The sequence below is a fragment of the Mixophyes fleayi genome, chromosome 2 (genome assembly GCF_038048845.1).
Source record: "Mixophyes fleayi isolate aMixFle1 chromosome 2, aMixFle1.hap1, whole genome shotgun sequence".
Taxonomy (NCBI): domain Eukaryota; kingdom Metazoa; phylum Chordata; class Amphibia; order Anura; family Limnodynastidae; genus Mixophyes; species Mixophyes fleayi.
In genome coordinates this window covers 85820331-85837138 of record NC_134403.1, presented here as the reverse complement: position 1 = coordinate 85837138, position 16808 = coordinate 85820331, and the positions used below count along the sequence as shown (strand labels likewise).

The 16808-nt window shown below is 40.2% G+C and overlaps 1 protein-coding gene across 1 annotated transcript in view; it reads right to left on the bottom strand.

Moving 5' to 3' along the window:
• The window catches only part of BAZ2A (bromodomain adjacent to zinc finger domain 2A), a 57299-nt gene extending 41077 nt beyond the window's left edge, over window positions 1–16222 (bottom strand). The window contains exon 1 of the mRNA XM_075199509.1: window positions 16118–16222. The gene's annotated coding sequence lies outside the window, so the exon portion shown is untranslated. The remainder of the gene's footprint in view (window positions 1–16117) is intronic.
• Window positions 16223–16808: the final 586 nt, after the last annotated feature.

The window sequence follows — 16808 nt, the reverse complement described above, 5'->3', positions numbered from 1 at the left end:
ATATATATAGTTCTTTTACTTCTCTGTATGTATTACCCAGTAGTGTCTTATTAATGTTTGTTGTAAAGTGCTATGGAATTTGCTGGCGCTATATAGATAAATGTTGATGATGATATTCATTCCTGGAATAACCATGAGTATTGAACATCACATCACAAGTTAATTTGTGTCAGGTAATAAACCTGGTCTGTGAACTGCACAAAAGCGACAGGTTTATCTGTAGATAAACCATAGATTGTAAGCTTGCGAGCAGGGCCTTCTCACCTCTTTGTCTGTTTTACCCAGTTTGTTTATTAGTTTATTACGTTTGTCCCCAATTGTAAAGCGCTACGGAATATGTTGGCGCTATATAAATAAATGATGATGATGATGATGATGTTACCAATTCCTAGAATAAAATTGTGAGGCATTAACATGTTTGATAAAAACTCTGCAGAATGGGCCAAAGTAAAATTCCTTAAAAAAACCAAAAAAAAAATCATGTATCAATACTCAACTTTGTATATTTCTACAACTGAACAAGAAAGATAAAAATATTTATTATTATCAGTAACAATAGATTGTACACTTATAAGCATGTATTATACAGTATTGTTTTATACTGTGTTTGTTCCAAATTGCAAAGCGCTACGGAATATGCTGGCGCTATATAAATTAGTGATGATGATTGTATAGTATAGAATAATATAATTCAATTAGATTGGATGTGGTTGGGTATAACAGGTCTGCCATTTTCAGTGATGATTGTTAATAACGAACTAGCATTTCAAGATACTATTAGTTTGCATGTTACTGTATTTCAATATTTTCTTTAAGTGATTTCCCAAATATATTTTAGCATTGAAGAACTATCTTCTTATCAAGGGGTCTATTTACAAAAGTGCGATGAGCCATTCAGAGTAAACAGACGTTTTCTCCATAATATGGCCACCACATTATTTACAAAGGGTTCAATGCATATAGAACATATAGAGAAAGGCATAGCGGGAAGTTTTGCACTGAACACCTTAAATTCTTAATTAAACCTACTCGTTCAAGGCTGTCTGGATAGAGCTGGAAATTAATCAGCTTCTACAAGACATACTTAAAATGGGATATACCGCAGCCTTGAAAATGTTTGCAGAAGTGCTTATAATGTAATATAAGATAATAACACAGATAATGTAGAAACCAAGATATGGTACTGTGTGAAATCAATTATTGCACCATTATAATTAGCAAACTTATGCTAGTAAAGAAAAATAAGTAACAACTATCACTGATAACTACTCTGTACCCTTCTGTAGTAGGAGGGTCCTGAAATAGGACCAAGAATCAGCTTTCAAAGTGACTGCTACATGCTGTATCATTGCTTTCTCGGTTAAAGTAGAAATCATATGAGGCCAGCGCAGTGACATCAGTGTAGGAGAGATCAGTAACAGACTTATTCTATCATACAACACTCTGCACTAATGCTAGAAGACCTGGTGACGTGTCCACATTGATCAAATTTGTGTTTTGCAAGTACTAGTTGTTATTTTGTTTTTAAAATGTTTGAATACATTTTATTTAAAGGAAATGGAAACCCAGCTTTGTGGCCAACTGCAATATGTATTGTGATTGCCAAGGACTTGGCAGGAGTGGGGTGTACCTGACTGAAGGAAGCATGGAACCCCTTTTTGGTCAGGGATGACCAGGTGCTGCCAAGTGCCCTGGCTACCTGTGATAAGTATTGTTAAACAGCCAGGGTTTCAAAGACAAGCACTTGTCAATGATTGTTATGAATAATGTGTCTTTACCATTATTAGTATACTTAGTATGGTGATACAATAATTGATTTAACACAATTGAATTTCATGCTGTCTGTGTTGTCAGTTGTATTAACATTTTATATTGACTTATAAGCACTTCTCAATATATAATATTGGTTAGTACAAAGCTTATATATATATAAGTTTTGCCATTAATCAAAATTCTAACAATAGTACAAGCAGTTATAGGTTACACAATTAGCATGTAGAAAGCAAATACTGGCTTTGGTAATTTAAGATGAAGTGTAAAGTGGGGTCACAAGGACATGACTTTGTGACTGGCATTCATAAGAAAGGCAAAAGAAAGATGAGAAGTTACATGGAAAGTGGGTAGTGCGGCCAAGGCCAGGACCCCTAGTGCTGGTGCTAGTGCTGGCTAAAAATAGGCAACAAGTGTAGGTCTGAAAAGCCCAATGAGGGATCTCTTTGGGTGAGTGAGCTATTAACTAGATGTTCAGACAGTGCCTCACTCCTTCTAATGCATCTGCGGATGTGATGCGCTCTGGCACCCTCCTCTCTCCTGCTCACTGATTGTTGGGCATGAGCTCATCATTACATCCCGACACTGTCAGTGAGGAGCTGCACAGAGAGGAGCCGCTGCCAGAAGAGAAGATAGAAGAAAAGAAGGTCATAGGAAGATAAGAAAAGCTCTTGTGAAGATGAAACAGCGTGATGAAAGGGGAGCAGTGTGATAAAGGATGACAGTGTGACAAAGGGGGACACAGTGTGATGAAAATGGAGATTGTGATGAAGGGGGAGCAGTGTTGAGAAGGGGAAACAAACAGTGTGAACTATGCAATGGTTAAAATGGAAATTTAGAAGTGCTGGTATGGAAATTTGAAATGAATGATCTGGGACATGGGGGCTGCAAAACCCCCAGAAACTAATTAATGTTAGATGCTTTTGAACACTATTTAGTATACTACAGAACATGTTAAATGATGCAAGGCTATCTGCCCCATGTCCCCCACCTCTCATTTTTCCAATCACCACTCCCCCATTTCTCTTTTTGTTCTTACCTTTTCCCTCATATCTCGTGTCCCTTGAATTTTCTCCTGTGTATTTCTTTACCTCTCCTTTATGTGTCCCTTCTCCTTTCCCTACCTGTTTCCATTGTCTGTCCACTCTTCCCTTGTGTCTATATCTTTATCTCAGGTAACCCACTCTCTCCCTGTCCACCTGTTTCCACTGTGACTAGGTGATGGGTACATTTTAAAAAAAGACTAAAGCCCACTTGAAGTAAAGATCTAAATATAAATAAAAACACATTTATTTCTGCCAAGTTCCAAAATATATTGATGCAGGAAAAATATAAAATAAATTGGTGTACAGTATTAAACGTGCAGTATCTTTGGTTTGCAGTATAATCTTTGATATTGCTGCAGTGTTTACCAGCTATCTGTGTGCCACATGCACATCTAATTACATGTGATTTGTTTATCCACCTTTTTATGTGTGTTGTAAGCATTAGCCATTTGGCTACATAGCCAATATAATCCCATTACTGGCTCTGCAGGAGAAGAGTTGAAAATCACACACATATATTTGCCAAGTAGTATGTATTTGCAATTAAAGGAACATAATCACACCTGAAATTTACTTATTGAACTTGTAGCTTGATTGGGGTTTCACTGCCTAAAATTTGGATTCCACATGCATTGCTGAATGCAGTGATTTTGTCCTACTAGATGGACTACCTCAGCAGTAGAGGTGATACCACATTTTGCATCTGGAAAAAAGTAGACAAACCTGAAATCCAGTCGTTCCTCAGCAGTCAGGGTATATGTAAGCTTGCATAGTAGGGTACAAATAATAAAGTCAATATTTACATTTTAAAGTTGTTTTGCAGTGGTATCATTCTGGAGTAGCCCTCAATAATCTCCCCTCGACGCGTTTTAAGCAGCTACCTTGCAGCTGTGTCGTCGTCCAGATGCCATGGGAATGTAAGTAAACTATGGAAAACCTTGTGGCTCAAATAAAGAGTAGTTGACTATACACATCCTGGGCTCTGCAATGATAGCAATGCAGGAGCCTGATACTTGGTGTCACTGCAGAATCAGTGCTTCTCCACTCTGGTGTCACTGTGCTCCCCCTTCTCCAGTTTATATAACAGTTAGAGAACATGCATGCAGCTAAGAAAGGGAGAAGTGGCGGTTTGTCATACCGGCACTTAGCGCCCCACTTTCAAGTACTGTATATATACACCGTTCTGCCATAACAGTAAAACCACTGACAAGTGAAGAGAATAGCATTGATTATCTTGTTACAATTGCATCTGTCAAGGGATATAGAAGGCAGCAAGTGAACAGTCAGTTCGTGAAGTTGATGTGTTGGAAGCAGGAAAAATGGGCAAGTGTAAGGATTTGGGCTAGACGACTGGTTAAGAGCATCTCCAAAACGGCAGGTCTTGTGGGGTGTCCCTGATATGCAGTGGTTAGTACCTACCAATAGTGGTCCAAGGAAGCACAGTGAACCAACGACAGGGTCATGGGCGCTCAAGCTCTTTGATGTGCATGGGGAGCGAAGACTAGCCTGTCTGACCCAATCCCACAGAAGAGCTACTGTAGCACAAATTGATGAGAAAGTTAATGCTGTCTATGATAGAAAGGTGTCAGAACACACAGTGCATCGCATCTTGCTGCATATGGGGCTGGGTACCTGCAGACCGTCAGAGTGCCCATGCTGACCCCTGTCCACCGCAGAAAGCACCTATAATGGGCAGGTGAGCACCAAAACTGGACCATGGAGCAAAGAAAGAAGGTGGCCTTGTCTGACGAATCCCGTTTTCTTTATATCAAGTGTATGGCCGAGTGCATGTGTTGTTTACCTTGGGAAGAGATTGCGCTGGGTTGCACTATGGGAAGAAAGCAAGTCAGCGGAAGCAGTTTGATGCCCTGGGCAATATTTTGCTGGGAAGCCTTAGGTCCTGGCATTCATTTGGATGTGTACTTTGGCACGTACCACCTTCCTAAACATTGTTGCAGACCAAGTAGACCCTTCATGATAAAGGTATTCCCTGATGGCAGTGCAGTGGCCTCTTTCAGCAGGATAATGCGCCCTGCCACACTACAGCAATTGTTCAGAAAGGGTTTGAGGAACGTAACAAAAAGTTCAAGGTGTTGACTTGGCCTCCAAATTCTCAGATCTCAATCCGATTAACAATTTTTGGGATATGCTGGAAAAACCAGCCATGGAGGCCCCACCTTGTAACTTACAGGACTTAAAAGGTCTGCTGCTAACGTCGTGGTGCTACATAACACAGGTCACCTTCAGAGGTCTTGTGGAGTCCATGCCTCCATGGGTCTGAGCTGTTTTGGAGGCACAAGGGGGACCTACACAATATTAGGCAGGCGTTTAAATGCTGTGGCTGATTGGTGTGTATATATACATTATATATATATATATATATATATATATATATATATATATATATATATAAACTGTGTGTGACCGTACCATATTGGACCTAAAATTAGCAGGATGAGGTCTCTAGACCTACTCATCTTGGGGCGTAATTCAACATATTTTTTACAAAACATTTGGTGACAATTGGAATTTAATTTTGGTGTTAATTTTAATTAAATTTTGTTCTTTAAAAAAGAACTACTTTTCACTCTATGAGGCAGATTCACTTCAGCGTGAGCTGCCGCTGAACATCGTCTCGTTATTACAGTAAGAACGAGGCAATCTTTGCTCATTTTTCTGCGCACCTCTATGGGACACGAGAAAAAATGAGCAGAAATGTGTTATAAAAACTCGGTGTGTCTCCGAGTGCTGCTCCAGAGACACATTATGTCACTTTGCGCCGACTTGAGTCTGCCAGATAATCTCATTGCCATGTGTGTGCGTCCTTGCTCCGGCCTGACTCCTTCTCCAAATATGAAGGAAACACTGGGAATGCAGCGTTCTTTCATTCATATATGCCGTGGAAGCAGACAGGCTTTCATCAAACCAATCCTTTCTGTGTGCTTTCAAATTAGAAGATTTCCTTGGTTCTATTTGCAGTAAACATCCCAGTATAATGGATAAATAGGAGGAACTGGCTGTAGACTGTTACTTGGGAACAGTGTTTAAAGTGGAAAATGTAAATGAATGGAATTTGATAGTTTTACAATCAAAGCAGTAGATGAAGTGGTGGTACGGCACACCATCGTATACCAGCCCACTTTGACTTCTGCTTGACACTATAAACTAATAAATATGTGTGCCCTGCCACTGAATACCTTTTGAAGCAGCCAAGTTTTTTCAGTATATGCCAAGTTAGTCTGCAATACAAAATCCTTGATGGGAAGAATGGATAACAGCTATCATGTCCAGGTACAAAAGGTGAGTGTTACATAAAATACAAGTTCACATTGTACCTTGTTGTACTGGCACTGTGTGAAGGCAACCGGGAGCATCGGTACCAGCTTACTGACCGAGCATTCCTAAACAGATTTTATTTTGGTAACGTCACATAATTTATAACAGGTCAGGCTGATGAGTTGAATCAGAGTGTGATTCAGGCACTTCAGTTGACCTCAGAGAAGTAGAGCTAGTGTCTAGTAAACAAAAGATCCTTATAACAAGCCATCTTGTTAATTAATTAGACCAGGTTTGCAGTGGTAATTGTCCCAAACATGTAGAAATGTAATTGTTGCAGGGATTGGGTTTGGATGCTAAATTAATGATGGATGACAAGTATGGAGCTTTAATGATTTACCAGCAACATTATGCTCAGCCCCTTCTCATATTGTGCTGTTTTTTTACCGCTTAGTTCATGAAAAACATTCTCTTTTTCATTTCTGGTACCAAACTAATTCAAACCTAATGATAACCTTTAAGATATAGAACATACTCGCCTACATTTTAGACCTCCTTTCCAGACCATGTCCCCATCCACTTCACTAGGGAGTTGGACAGGAAATTTGTGAATCTCACAGAAACACCGGAGAATAAGTAAGAATGTTTACAATTACAGCAAATCATACTTACCAACTTTTTACTCTTTCCCTTTGGGATATCCGGGAGGAGAGGTGAAGTGTGAGGAGGGAGGGGGGCGGGGCCTAAATAACACAATTCACCGCAAATTGCATCATGTAGGCTACCATCTTGCATATGTCACTAGGAAGTGGGCAGGATGCGGGAGAATGGCCTGCTCTCCCGGGAGTCCAGGAGACCTACCCGGAATTTGCGAGTCTCCAGGACATTTCTGGAGAAAGGGCAAATATGAGCAACATTTTCCTGGGTACCAGTTTAAAGAAATATTTCTCCACAGACTCTAAAATAACAATGATGCCATAGCTCAGATTATTGTGAAAATTACCCAATGCTTGTTGTACCATCGTAAGAGAAGGTAATAATGTGAGCAAGCATAGATAAATCCTTGTTTGATTTTTAATAAAGACTAATTAGGTAATGTGCTACAATAACAAATTCACTTTTGAAATTGTGTTGGTTTCTAATATCTAGTGCCTGACTTGTGCTTTGTAATATTATTAGGTGGCCTTGTTTGCCTCTTGCCACTATATTGTATGTCAAAGCTAAACAAATGCCAGGTCATAAAAATGCCATACAAGGCAGATTTGTATAATCCTGTGAGATAGTTGTCACATGCACAGACCAACCAATCTCAGCCATAAAGTCTTGTAAGTCTTTCAAAGTTGCCATTGGCGTCTTAGTAGCCTCCCTAATCAATATCCTCCTGGCTCTGTCATCAAGTTTGGAGGAACAGCCCGATCTAGGCAAGGTGTTGGTGTGCCATACACATTCCACTTCTTAATAATGCTTTGAACAGTACTCAGAGGAAGAGTAAAAGGCTTTGAAATCCTTATTACATTCTTCTCTTAACTTGTGACTTCCCACAACATAATCCCAGAGCCCTTCTAAGAGCACCTTTCCAACCATGGTGAATCCTTTTCATGCACTACTAGCAGTGGAATCCTCAAGGAACAGACTTTTTTTTCTGAAGAAAATCTAAACCACAACTGATGTCAAGTTGTGGTCAATTAGCCTATTGTGTGACCTGAAATGTCATTGGTTGTACTTGAGCATGTTTATTATGGTTACCCTAGGGGTATGATCACTTTACCGAACCAGGCATTTTAGTAATTAAATTATATTAATTGTTAAGAATTTTTGTAAAGGTTGAGGATTAAAATGTGTAAATACAGCTGCAAAAAGTTTGCTTTAATTTATTTCACTTTCCATGGTGTCCAAAAGTAATAATTTTGACAGGGTATAATGGTTTTCTAGAGGCACTGGTGTTTTTTCACCAATGAACTATTCCCACCAACTACTGGATGGGCAAAGCATCAACACAAACTGCTGTTCTTCAGTCTGTGGCATCCATGTAACATAGCCGAATAAAGTCAATGGGTCTGATTCATGTTCAGACGTACGGTCTTTTGTGTATCTTGCAAGAAAAAGCTCTGCGCATGCACAGAAATGGACATTATGCTATTGAAAGAAACTGCGCTCAATCCGGCACGGAGGAGAGAAGGGGCGGACTAACGTAGGCAATATACAGTAAGGGTGTTCAGAAGCAGATGTGGCCGATTCAAGTCGTGGGGCTAAATTTATCAAGCTGCAGGTTTGAAAAAGTGGAGATGTTGCCTCTAGCAACCAATCAGATTCTAGCTGTCATTTTGTAGAATTTATTATTATTATTATCACCATTTATTTATATAACGCCACTAATTCCACAGCGCTGTACAGAGAACTCGGTCACATCAGTCCCTGCCCCATTGGAGCTTATAGTCTAAATTCCCTAACAGACACACACACAGACAGACTAGGGTCAATTTGTTAGCAGCCAATTAACCTACCAGTATGTTTTTGGAGTGTGGGAGGAAACCGAAGCACCCGAAGGAAACCCACGCAAACACGGGGAAAACATACAAACTTCTCACAGATAAGGCCATGGTTGGGAATTGAACTCATGACCCCAGTGCTGTAAGGCAGAAGTGCTAACCACTTAGCCACCATGCTGCCCACGGTGGCTAAGTGGTGCCCACGGTGGCTAATGCTATACCCACAGGGTGTCTCGTAAGTACGATTGGTTTCAGCCGTATAATTTGCACCAACTACAGGTCAGGTGTAAATGCCGACTGGCCAATGACTGTCACGGAATAGTCATTGATATAAAAAGTACACATATGCGTGTCACTAGCTAGCACAGAACATAAGTGTGCAAGTAAGATATAATATAAAAATGCATTGAATAAACCGTACGCATTGAAAGCATCTTTATGTAAATAATGTTAAAAAATAGAAAAAACATTAATATTTAAAATTCAATATTTATATAAATGATTATGCTGATCACAGCATGCGTTCTATTGTGACCTTTCATTGTACATACGCTTATGCTTATAGTGCAGAGTATATGTAGGCAGAGCGTACTCAGATTCCAATGTAAACGTATCATGAGATACGCTTGGATTTGAATATGGTCAGAACTACGCAAAGGTTCGATACTCCTTTTTCAAATGCAACTTATGCGCAAAGACTGCACCCAGATGAATAACACATTTTAATTTTTTCTTTGATTTTACATGCCTCGAGAAAACATAAAAATCCCACAGCAGCATTAATACACATGGAGAGTGCTCTGAGGAAAAGGCCACGTGGCTGAATTGTTTGTGTCCATCTTTCTCTCTGCATTTTTTTGTATCCTCATACTTTAAGATATCACAGATCTATGAATTGATTATTAATTCTGTGCTGTCTTATGGTTTTTACTGTTGTTTATTGAGAATTAATAATGTAGTAGGCCACATATTGGATTCACCTAGAGAATAATTTCCATTGGTTCGTCCTCTAACGTTATGGGTAATGTTACCCTGAGGTTCTCTCTTGGCTCAAATGTTATTTAATTTTTTTTTATCCACTAAACACTTGTGTCCACATTATTTAACATTTTTTGTATGTTAATAAATTCAGTGATATGTTTTATTGTATTGGGAATGCGACTCTTAATATTTAACATTTATGATCATTAAGATTATTGCCATTTGTTTTTAGCGCAGACACACCTCCCATACCAGTTATCTTCTATCGGGTAATCCCACTACCCTTTGTGACTGCAGCTTTACATTTAATATTATTTTTATCTATTACAACTGTTAGCGCCATTAGGGTCTGAGTTGAAACTGTGCGTCTGTGGACACGTTACGCTAGTGACTGTTTTGCAGAGCCACACTCCTACTCATATACTTTTTGTCACTTGTGTCCACATTATGCTATATTATATGCTATCCTACCAAGTTTAATTGGCTAACTGGACAATGAAACAGGACCTCTATACTGTACATACATCTGTAAGTCATTTAGACCTGTTTTAGAACTTTAGATTTTAATGCTAATTGTTCAGAACTGATTTACATGATTTTAGTGACTATTTGAGAACAATAACATGTTTTGTTCTTTGTTCATTTTTAATTGCCCGTACTAGGCTGAAACATAAATACAAGTTGCCTTATACACTGGTGTCTTGATGAGGATGACTGGCATTTTAAATGCATAATAAATTGATAAATCCAGTATAGCCCCCCCCCCCCCTCTTCCCCGAAGTGAAACAGGCACCACCACTCATAGTTTAATGCAGGCTGGACCAACAGCATGGGGACACCCCTGTAAATCTGCAATTAACACCAGGCTATGATAGACTGGGATGGTCACACTATAACAGGGACATCTACATCATGGGGTCCCCCTGTTACAACATGGGCTGAATTTCATAGGGTAATCGGTTTAGTATATGGCACTATAAGTCACCCTGGCAGCCATTAACTGCTTGGTTAAACTGAAACTGAAGCTTGTAGAACTATAAGTGTCAGCATACCCATGGCTGCCAGAACAGACTGGAGCTTATAGAACAATAAGTGCCAACAGGCCCTGGCATCCAAGGCCTTCTGGGACCTGAAGTTCAAAGGAAATAAATGCACACATACAATGTAAAAAGTACATTTACTGTGTAGAATACAGTGGGTATCACTGAACTTGAATGCAAGTAACCAATCAGAGAGGCTTTTTCATACTATAGCCAACTAGACCAAAGCCCTTCTGCTTGGTTACTTGCAAACAGGCTTCCAATCTGCCTTTAGCAACGTGGCTCCTAGCGGAAGATATCTATTGTCTTCCAAGACTGTTTTTTATTTTGACCACTGGATTTACAGAAAAGAAAAAAGAAAGGAAGATCCCTAAGAATTTAGGTGTGAAATAAAGATCATGATGAGGGATTGAGTGAGTATTTATTTCAATTAAAAGACTTTTTACATGACATGCATGTTTATTTCGTTGTACCTTGCTTTGTAACACTACAGGGCAAAGTATGGTCTAGCAGCCATGACTATATTGTAATGTCACATACTAAGATATATACATCCCAACCAGGGAGCGGAGGGGAGGAGAGAAAGGGTAGCCTAATGCTTCAAAGCTCCAGGCCACGCCCCCATCGTGATGTGGTCATGTCCACTGTCCAAAGGCCACCTACCCGAATGTTGGGAGATAGGCTAGACTGCTGTTTTTTCACATGTTTCTATTAGCCAGACCAAGCCATGAGCACAATAACTTGTTTCACTTGGGGGATGGAGGGCAATACTAGGGGGGGGGGTGCCATGCTTACTGTACTGATGCATGCCCCCAATACACCGCTCCAGGCATAAGGGGCCCAAGTGCAACTTATGTGGAACTAAAATTTCCACCCTTCTTTACATTAATTTATTGAAAAACATAGGCTCCAGTTCAAGCCCAAACAGACCTGCCAACTTGAAAATAATGTAATAGTGAGATCCTAGGGTACAAGTTAGCACAACTCACTTTATCAGACTCAAAGATAAAATTGGTCAAAATCCATAGTGGAAAAAAAGTATATATTAACTGTGCCATGATAATTTCATACACACAGACATGACAAATTTAAAATGTGTGGACAGATTTTGATTTGGGTGGGAAGGGTCCTAACTAACCTGCAGTGTAAAAATGAGCCAGTATCTGTGTGTTACATAAGCAACAGCAGCCAGTGGTTCCCCTGAACGAAAAAAAAAAAAAAATTGCATTTGCACCCCTTTCATCACAACATGATTTGCATATTGGCAAATTTACACACTTTAGCTGGGTTTGCTCTTAACTCTAATGAGGCTCTTAATATGCATAGTATGGAAAACAATATACAATGCATATTAGATGTACCTACCCCTTCAAATGCTTCCATATAGCCTCACACAACACTACATAACCGGTACCCATCAACATAGCTCAAACAACCAAAATAGCTCTATATAGCCCCACATAGCAATATATAGCCAATATAACCCTACATCGCAAATAATATGGCTCCACATAACCAATACGCTCCCACATAGATAATCATTTTCTACCACATAGGCAATAATATGCTCCCAGATAACCAATGTTCCTCATATAGCTGTATGCTCCATATAGTTGAATACTCATGGTGGGACTGTAACAGTTGGTATTTATGTGAAAATTACAGCTGACCATGGCTTATACTAATGAACTAATGATATTTCACATGTTCACAATGCAAATGTATAAATTGCAATTTCTGGTTTTCTAGTTACAGGGTGTCATATGTAGTTGAGGTCAACAATTTCTCCCTCTGCCACTCTTGCCAGCCTGCCCCTGATATTCCCCCCAAAAGAGTTTCCAATTTAACTTTCCTACCACAGGCAAACAAACATACTGTACGTACCTCAGGGCCAATTTAGGCAAAGGCCAAATTAAGCTGCTAGTATGACTTTGAATTGGGCGAGTACACCCACAATCCAAAGACATACATATAAAAAAACATATTTACCAAAAATATACATATAACTGCATTCAGAGGAAGACTGTTTAATCAAAAATGTTAAGTGTCAAAAAAGCATGGTGTCATTACTGCTGAATTTACAATGCTGTTTCATGACAACGATTAACATTATAATACACAATGATGGTACCTGATGTCTTCAGTTTTCATTATTAAAACTTGTGTATTATAAGAAATAATGCACCTATTACTGTAAATTATTATAGATATGTGATGTCACCTAGATTTTCTGTGACCTATATAAACTCATCCTATTCTTAGGCCAGAGATGACTTTACTGCGCATGCACGATAAAACATTAGCGCATGTGCAGTAAGTCAACTCCATTTGTTCAGTGGAGCCAGTCCCATTCACAGCGAAACAAGAGTTTTGTTGCCGAGAGGATTTTTTCCTGAGCAGCGCTCAGCAGGTAAGTGTTCTTTAATAGCAGCGATACATCTTTCTGAATCGCTGCAATCGGCAACAATGCAGATCCTTAAGTACCTCTGCCCACCAATGATAAATAGACCCCTATGTATTTGCTGCAGTATACATAATGTTACTGCCGACCATTGGCCAGCAATGATAAATAGACCCCTTATTATGTTACAGCCTTTGAAGAAGCAGCAGTGAGCGTAATATTGAAGGCTATTGAATAACTGATTACTTTACTCTTATGCCCGTTCCTTCTAATTGGCAGGCAACACTGCATACATAGGTCTAAATGGAGCCTCCACTTTCTGGCCTGCAGTCCGTGGCAGAAACAGCTTTGTAATGTGAATCTGTTGGGTCTGGGAGGAGCAGGGAGGAAAGTACATGCTCCATATTGGGCATAATTCTCAGTAACAGTGCGATAATGGCCTGTGAGGCAACTGCCCTTAATTACATATATTATCTAATTAATGTTGCCTTATGAACATAAAAATGGATTATGAAGATGAAGGAATCAAGGGGCATATTAAACAATAAGTGTCTTTTTGGCACAAGCATTTTCATTCCTTATCGCAATGATGAGGAATGAAAGATTGTGGCCATTTATTAACATTGTTCTGTTGGGACAGCAGTCACGATAAAGGCTATCCTGGCGAACACCTATCTCTTCTATGGTCAGTATCACAAATTGGCCATCTTTGCGATAGTCACCGGAGGGCAGAGCAGGTAAGATGCGGTAAGGGATCTGAAGATCCCTCTACCACAATACTCTCCCCATAGGGTTTAATGGCTAACACCATCTTCAGAAGCCGTTAGCCATCAGACACGAGTTCTTATGGGGACTGCTATTGCTTATGATAACAGTGTGACTGCAGCAGATATCAGAGATATCTCCTGCGATCCCCTAGTTACAAAGGGGCACATTTATCAAAACTCACAAAATATGAAAAATAGTTTTCAATCCTTATCGCATTGATTGAACTATTTCTCATATTTATTAAAAAAGCAACACAGGAACAGCAGTTCTGAAAAACTGTTCCTGTGAAGTAGCAAACATACTTACCACTGCTGCTTCGTTTCCGAAGCAGTATGCGGTCAACAGGGCTCCTCTTCTTACTCCAGTGCGCATGCGCCGAGTGAAACCCTCGGGCATGCGCACAGACATCTCTGCTCTCGCTCTGCAACTATAGTTGCAGAGAGGGAGCGGTGAGTGACAGGGAAGGTTCATGTGATCCCTCCACACATGCGCTGTTCAGCTCTGCTCTTCGGAGCAGAGCTGACAGCACTGAAACTTTTCATTTATAATAATGTATGCCAGCTTGAGCTGGCGTACATTAACATGTTTGAAAAGTTAAATACATTTATTGTTAAATAGCGTTACTGAGCACTCCCAATACATTGTTATGGGGAGTGCTCAGTAAAACTATAGGAGATGCAAAGCAGCAGATATCTATGATATCTGTTGCGATGCTACCATCATAAATAGCAAATTAGTGTTTAATCCCCGAAAACTGTTGTTTTCGGGGATTAAACACTAATTTGCTATTTATGATTTTACAGGGGGAAATCTGATAAATAGGCCCCAAATAGAGGGCATACTTAAATTTGTGGTGGTCTCCCAGCAGTTTTCGGGGGATTAGATGCTTGTTAAATAGGACCCTAAGGAACTTAATGGACATATATAAAAATAGACTATGGTCCTCCAAATGTATTTACTTTAGGATAGTATATAAAAAAAAGACTTTACAATATTGGAGATCTTTACCATCCCGTGAAATTTCCCCCAGCTTTACCTTGGAGGAGCAGAATATAATGCTCTCTCCGATGGCATGAAGGCTCTCCCTGTCCGTGACCTGTTTCCACACGATGATCCTCTCTCTCAGCGCACACCTTCTGCCAAGAACAAGTCACAGGTGCAGCACACGGCAGATGGGACGCCTGCTCTGCGCTGCTGTGGAGAAGAGTTATCTACACATAATACCATCCATCTAACCACAGGCAGAGCAGACACTGAGCTCCCATCCAACCCACATCTCTAGTCACGAATCAGTCTGTGCTCCTTCCTCCCCAGTCCCCTCGCTCCCCCCTCCCGAAGCTCACAAGCTCAGGCAAAAACTAGAATTGGCTAAACCTGTTTTCATTCACAAGCTGCCAGTGTTTTGTTATTTTATTTTTAAACCACCATAAACCCCACACAGCCAGAGCTGTGGATAGTGGGCTTGGCCTATCCTGCAGCCCTTGGGGCTCCGGCACTCTTAACGAGCCCTGATTAATGCAGGAAGCTGAAGATCTGACATCTTTATTTACTCCATAGCACAATGTGATTGCCCTGTTTTCTTCTAAAACGAGATAAAGAAGGTGGGGGCGTTTACACGTTAATATAGCAGCCGGGAAGAGTGACAATTCAGCACCCCTGAGTTTGGCTCCACGCTGCTTCCTATGTATATTTGGGCATCTCAGGGTGGTCCTGTCTGTGACCATTTATCAGCCCATCCTACCTAGTGGCCTACATTATTGGGAGTCCCTGACCTCCTCCCATTTCCTGCCCTGATATGAAGATATCTGACGGTGGGACGCCTTGAAACAAATCACAGATATCATTTATGTCCTGTTCTATTCACAACCAGAGAACATGAATGGAGAGGTTATACATCCCATAACCTCATTCCATCCTCTATCCCCTCCGATTAGCCCCTTACCTGGCACCTGAGTGGTTAGCTATAGTTTCGCTATAAAGGGAGGAGAACTGAGAGTTTAGGTGAATGACGATGTCGGATTGCTGGTTACCTAACTTCTATAGTGTGAGACATCAGGTGATCTATGTTGCCAGGTAGTGTGGCACGCTTGACCCATGCTGCCATGCCAGCCACGCTTTTGCCCTGGACCACTGATACACTTTTATGGAGACTAAACAATGAGGAGTGCGGCATCACGTAGGTAGATTTAGGAACTGGTTCTCGGCTGTAAACCGAGGCCTCTGAGACCCAGCAGTCACCAGATGCTGCCGACAGCTGCAGGAAATGAAGCAGAGCTGCCTGCAAAGTATTGTATGAGCAGGGTGAGGGATGAGGTCAGTTAGGTGTCTGGAGGGCAGGTCACTCACCTGGATATCCTGTGCTGGAGCTCAAGTGTAATGAGGAGTTAAGGAGGGGGTGTAGCTTGGGCTCTCCCTCCACCCTCTGTGTATGTGTGTGTCTCTTCGCTGGAAGCAGGTGGCTGATATTGCTATGCTGCTGATGTCACTGTATTCACTGCCCATCATTTCCATCCAGCAGCTAGATTAACATGAATTATTTAAAGACGCAGGATCCATTTTCATCATTGGGGAGATGGGAGGCACAATATGATTCGAAATAACAGTCAGGTAATAGTCTTGCATAAGTGCTTGTGTACTCTGAACTAGAGACAGATTGCTTGGGGCATATATCTGTTCTACTGTCTAGCACAATTGGTAGGTTAAGTGTTGTAATGGCAGATATGTTCTTTTTAAAACTGTATGTAATGTGAATGTTATCAATGCTTTGGTACGTACACAATTCAATTCCAAATAGTACTGAAATCATATTTATTGAAGTGAATAGCAGCTTTCACTCTGTGGCTGTCTCTATTTGCCCTAAGGAATGTACATTTTGAATAGGAATATACTGCTGGCAAATAATAAACATTTTCAGAAATAAATTATTACCTGCCATATGTTATATATATATATATATATATATATATATATATATATATATATATATATATATATATATATATATATATATATATATATACACAGGGAGTTATTTCAG